The sequence below is a fragment of the Octopus bimaculoides genome, chromosome 1, assembly GCF_001194135.2.
Source record: "Octopus bimaculoides isolate UCB-OBI-ISO-001 chromosome 1, ASM119413v2, whole genome shotgun sequence".
In the NCBI taxonomy this organism is placed as follows: domain Eukaryota; kingdom Metazoa; phylum Mollusca; class Cephalopoda; order Octopoda; family Octopodidae; genus Octopus; species Octopus bimaculoides.
In genome coordinates, this window is record NC_068981.1 from 19,754,578 (window position 1) to 19,761,038 (window position 6,461).

At 42.0% G+C, this 6,461-nt stretch overlaps 1 long non-coding RNA gene across 3 annotated transcripts in view; it reads right to left on the minus strand.

Annotated features, from left to right (window-relative positions):
* The window catches only part of LOC106873595 (uncharacterized), a 93,385-nt gene that overhangs the window by 71,421 nt on the left and 15,503 nt on the right, over positions 1–6,461 (minus strand). The window lies entirely within an intron of this gene.

Sequence of the window (6,461 nt, forward strand, 5' to 3'; positions counted from 1 at the left end):
TATATATATATATGTAGGTATGTATGAGTGTAGTGTGTATATATATATATGTATGTATATATATATATGTATATATATGAGTATTGTGTGCGCGCGCATACACTGAGAAACTGAGATAAAGGAAACAGTTGAACTTTTTTCATTTAAACTTAGTTTACTTCCTAAAATATAATTCAGGTTCTTTTCATTGACATTTTAAAGAAATCGTAAGGCTCATCATACACACTACAAAGTTTGAGAGAAGCTTTCTCTCCTGCATATAAAAAAGAAACAAGATAAATTCCTTTACTAGTTGAACAAGCCGACAAGACGAAAATTGTACTCCCAGTCAACTTGATCCTCAGCACATCTATCTATCTATCTATCTATCTATCTATCTATCTATCTATCTATCTATCTATCTATCCATCCATCCATCTAGATAGATAGATATATAGATAGATAGATAGATAGATAGATAGATAAGTAGTGACCCAGCTAGCTAGCTAGATATTTGTACATATGTATAACTGTTGTTTGTACCCTTTCAGTTACATTGTGTGCGTACATTTTGTGTGTATTGGTATGAAAGCGCCAAACAACCGGTGCAGCGAATTCACGCCTATAGTATTGTGTATGGTTGACCTTGATCATCAGTTTACTAATAGCCATATAACACCAGGTCACTTAGTCAGCCATCAGTCGACATTTACAAGCGTGAACGTATGTTTTGTGCACTTTGGAATTGGTCGCATGATGAACAATGAAAGATTTGCAAGAACAACGTGTTTGTATGAAACCCTATTTCAAATTGGAGACCAAAGCGGAGACTTCTTTCATGTTGCGACAAGCTTATGGGGGAAGACTTTGAGCTGTACACAATGTCATGAGTGATACTAACGTTTGAAATCGAAGAAACCATTCACCGACGGCAGTACTAAATCTGAACGATCTATCATGACAACTACTGCAATCACCCTGCGAAATAATCTACGCTGATCCGCGAAATGGTCGCGTGACTGACATTCACCAAAGACGATCCCAATTCTGGACGATCTACCACGACAACTGCAATCACACTGCGAAAGAACGTGCCCTGATCCGTGAAATAATTGCCTGACTGTCCGTTAAATTTACGAAGAAGCAGGCATCTGTAAAAGTTCGTTTCATATGGTTTAAAAAGAAAAATTGGAAAAAAAGAAAAAAACACAGTGTTGCGGCAAAATTGTGTCGCGTTTAGTAACGGACGGACAAAAATAGAACCGAACTGGAGTCAGTCAAGAACTGTTTGATCGCTCGAATATTGATGAAAACTTTCTGACGTGTGTCACTTCATTGCCGTCTATCCAAAATGTCGTCAATCCCAAACGTCGCCGTTGTGTGTTGCAACACTGCTACTCCTCCATCATCATTAACCACCACCACACACACACCATCACCACCAAACACACACACACACACATACACACAGGCGCAAAACATCTCGGAGTCGCTGCTGAAACGCCGTGACATTGGTTGTCGATTTTAAATGTAAAGATATCATTCATGAGTTGTTTTCACGTGATCATACGATCAATAAAGAGTTTTATTGGATATCCTCAGACGTTTGAGAGGCCTGAAGCAAGGACAAACATAACCTACATACTGTATCTACTCACATTTAAGATTTTTAGGCAAAATACGAGAAGAATTTCGACTCTTCTTCCGAAAACTGCTCTATTTTTCGGATTTGGCTTAACAGGAATGAAATCGACCCCACTACTTTTATTTATTTTCTTTAAAGCCTGGTACTTATTTTATCAAACCGCTAAGTTACGGAGACGTAAACAAAGCAGCACTGGTCGTCAGGTGGTGGTCGGGCACAAACACAAACAGAAAGACACTCACACACACACACACATACACATACACACACACACACACACACACATACGACGATCTTCTTTCAGTTTCGGTCTACCAAATCCACTTACAAGGCTTTAGTTGGCCTGAGGCTATAGAACATGACACCTGCGCAAGGTGATACGCAGTGGAACTGAACCCCGAACCATGCAGCTGGAAGGGAACCTCCTTTCCACACAGCCACTTCTGCGCCTTGGAGAAGAAGCTTCGCGCGCGCGAGCGTCCTCTTGCATACATGTATATATACGTACATATATGCAGATGCAGGTATATATGTACACACATAAGCACACTCATATATTGCTGGTACTGACCACTGTACCGAAGTTTGTTGTATTAACTCTGACGTTTCGTTTCTCAAGATCTTCCCGACAACACAATCTATATACACTTCCCTTCATATATACACTCTGAACACTTCCTTTCACATAAAGGCACTCTCTATGGCAGCGGTAGTAATGTTGGTGCCTATGGTGATGGCGTTTACAAATCCATCGTGATCGAATGGGTCAGCGTTTGATCAAAGACGTCGCAATCATGACTATCCTCTCTTTTATTCAGAACGACATTGTCCACTATGATTCAATCTTTTAAAGTTGAAGAGCGCTGTTTGAAGAAGATCTGGCTGCTATATCTAGCTCTTTGGACGACCATCCACTGGCTTCCTAACTTGCTTATTGGTTTGTTCTTGTATATCTCCAAGTTAGCCTTGACTGAGTAGTCCTATGACGCTCAGGTTGCAGGTTGACGAGGCACTTCCCACCGATCCAGCTTCCCGTTTCGCCATTTGAATGATAGCCACACTTATATTCTAACATATGTGAAGGTGCAATAGCCCAGTGGTTAGGGCAGCGGACTTGCGGTCATAGGATCGCGGTTTCGATTCCCAGACCGGGCGTTGTGAGTGTTTATTGAGCGAAAACACCTAAAAGCTCCACGAGGCTCCGGCAGAGGGTGGTGGCGAACCCTGCTGTACTCTTTCACCACAACTTTCTCTCACTCTTACTTCCTGTTTCTGTTGTGCCTGTAATTCAAAGGGTCAGCCTTGTCACGCTGTGTAACGCTGAATATCCCCGAGAACTACGTTAAGGGTACACGTGTCTGTGGAGTGCTCAGCCACTTGCACGTTAATTTCACGAGCAGGCTGTTCCGTTGATCGGATGAACTGGAACCCTTGCCGTCGTAAGCGACGGAGTGCCAACAACAATTCTAACATACAATGGATGAAATGTATGAGGTGCAGTGCAATATTCAGCAGACATTGTACTTTCTAAACCAGGGTTTATCTTTGAACATATTTGTTCCAGTCATTGAACTGCAGCCATGCTGGGCCACAATCTTGAAGGGATTTAGCCGAACAAATCGACCCCGGTACTTATTTATTAGAGTATGGTATTTATTCTGTTAATCTCTCTTGTGGAACTGCTAAGTCATAGTGATGTAAACTAACCAGCATCAGTTGTTAAGCGGTGGCGGGGACAGACACAACGGCCCAAGGTTCTGTGCAGTGACAGTGTACTCGAAACCATCTTCATAGCCATACAGCCATGTCTCTCAAACTTTTTTTAAACTCAAACCCCTTTTTTTTAATTAACACTTTTCTACCCCACCCCTTTTCTCTTGCTACAGTTCAATAATATTAAATACACCACATAAAGCGGCGACTTGGCAGAAACGTTAGCACACCGGGCGAATTGCTTAGCGGCGTTTCGTCCGTCTGTATGTTCTGAGTTCAAATTAAGCCAAAAGTCGACTTTACCTTTCGTTGTTTCGGGGGTCAATAAAATAAGCACGAGTTGAGCACTGGTGTCGATGTAATCTGCTTACTCCTTCCCCTCAACTTGCTGTCCTTGTGCCAAAATTTGAAATCAATATTAAATACACCACAAAAAACTGCTGCCAACATGTTGATCACATTTAAAAGATTATTTACACATAAGTCATTTCATCAATATAATATGGAGTATCAAAAATAATATTTTGTCCCTATATATCGATTTCAAAATTTGGCACAAAGCCAGAAATTTCGCAGGAGGGGATAAGTCGATAACAGTGTTCAACTGGTATTTATTTTATCGTCCCCGAAAAGATGAAAGGAAAAGTCGACCTCAGTGAAATTTGAACTCAGAACGTAAAAACAGACGAAACGCCGCTAAGCATTTTATCCGGCGTGCTTAAGATTTTACTACCTCACTATCTATTTCGATATACCCTTTAGATTCTGGTGATGACCAAAATGGAGATGGGCAAAGTAAACTCAGACAGAATAGAAGAGTTGTTGTTCTGTTAGTGACGTACATCCAAGCATAGTGTTTGAGACCCGTACAGCTATTGATGTTTCAATTATTTTAGTGTGTTCGTAGTGTTCCTTATGTTTGTTTAAGCTTCAGTGGTAGAAAAAAAGTATCTTTTAGGATATTGTAGTAGTGTTTTAGAGTGTTGCTGCAGAAACAAACGATGTCTCTCTTACATGTGCAGGTGGCCCTTCATTTTTAGCATTATTGTTTCGTTGAGCAGGTGGTCCGTGGGTGTGGTCTGTGTACAACCTGTTATGATACGTAATGTCCTAACATGTTCTTTGTAGTTTATTGTGGAGAACTGGGGGCGCAAGCAGGGGCAGGACTGGCACAGCCCATGATTGAAATAATGTATTGTTTGTACAGCATTGTTGCAGTTTCTTTCTGGTGGCCAAATGTATTGTGATTGCTCTAAGTATCATTGTGCATTGTTTTGCTTTCTTTGCTATATACTCAATATGTGCTACAGAGGATTCGTGAGTAACGCCTCGTAATTATCTTCAGCATGTGTGGTATGTTTATGTTGTTGAATGTGAGGGTCGATCGTATTTGTTTTGTGCTAAGAGGAGACAGTGGATCTGGTAGATGCTACGTTAAGTTTTGTCGTGGAGCCAAACTTTCTAGGTGACCTCCATAGGGTTGAAGTAGTTGCGGAGTAGTGTCTGCAGAATGGTGAGAGGACGTGAATGTGATGTCATCTATGTATAAAGCTGGTTGTATGTCGTGTGGAAGGGTGGTAAAGTTGAGTGGGTATAGCCTGCAAAAATAGATGGGAGAACGGATACTCCATCCGGGAAATTGCAAGTTTTGAAAGTGTTCTAGTACACTACATATGCTTTGGCTGAACTGGCAAGTAGTTCATTTAGCATTTTCTTAAAGGGGTTTCTTTATCTTTTACTTGCTGTAGTCATCAGACTGTGGCCATGCTGGGGGGGGGGGCTGCCAAGAAGGATTTAGTCGTACAAATCAACCCCAGTACTTGTTTTTACGTCTGGCACTTATTCCATCTGTCTTTTTTGACGAACTACCAATGCACGATGACATAAGCAAACTAACACCGGTTGTCAATCGGTGGTGCAGGACGAACACAAATACACACTTACGATGGGCTTCCATAGAGTTTCCGTCTACGAAATTCACTCACAAGGCATTGGTCGATCCAGGGCCATAGTAAAAGTCACTTGCCCAGAGTGCTGCGCAGTTAGATTGAGCCCGAAAACGTCTGGCTGCAAAGCGAGCTTCTTATCCACACAGCCATGCTTGCGTCTGTAATTAAGCTCTATTTTACTCTTTTACTTGTTTCAGTCATTTGACTGCGGCCATGCTGGAGCACCGCCTTTAGTCGAACAAATCGACCCCAGGACTTATTCTTTGGAAGCCTAGTACTTATTCTATCGGTCTCTTTTTGCCGAACCGCTAATGTCACGGGGACGTAAAAACATACCACCATCGGTTGTCAAGCGATGGTGGGGGGACAAACACAGACACACAAACATACACACACACACGCACACACACACACACACACACACACACACATATATATATATATATATATACATATATACGACGGGCTTCTTTCAGTTTCTGTCTACCAAATCCACTCACAAGGCTTTGGTCGGCCCGAGGCTACAGTAGAAGACACTTGCCCAAGGTGCCACGCAGTGGGACTGAACCCAGAACCATGTGGTTTGGTAAGCAAGCTACTTACCACACAGTCACTCTTGCTGTATATTTTTGCTTGCATTTTTTTTTTGCACATGAATGGATAGCAAGATACGGAGTCAAAAGTTTTACTAGTGTTGATGGTAGTTAGAATGGTAGACATGGGAAGTTTTGATGGTAATGAAGCCATCATGCATTTCTGTGTTGGGTTTGTGAGTAGTGTGTTTGCGTGTGAGTGTAAATGGTCTGAATATGTGCTGCAGTTTAGAAAGGCGGGTGCATGAGGTTATGGATGTCAGGAATAACCCTTTCTAGAATTTCGGGGGCGTGAATTGGTGATGATAGGTCTATATTGTATTGGTGGGAGTGGTGATGGTGGTGGTATAGGGACAACAGTAGTGATGGTGGTACTAATGATGGTGGTATGAGGGTGGAGCTGGTGTTGGTGTTGTTGGTGGTGGTGTTGTTGGTGACGGTGATGGTAATAGTAGTAGTAGTGGTGGTCGTGGTCGTGGTAGTATAGTGATAACAGAAGTGGTAGTGGTGATAGTGGTGGTAGTGGCGATAGTGGTTAAAGCTGTCGTTGTATGAGTGGTGATAGTGGTGGCAGTAGTACAG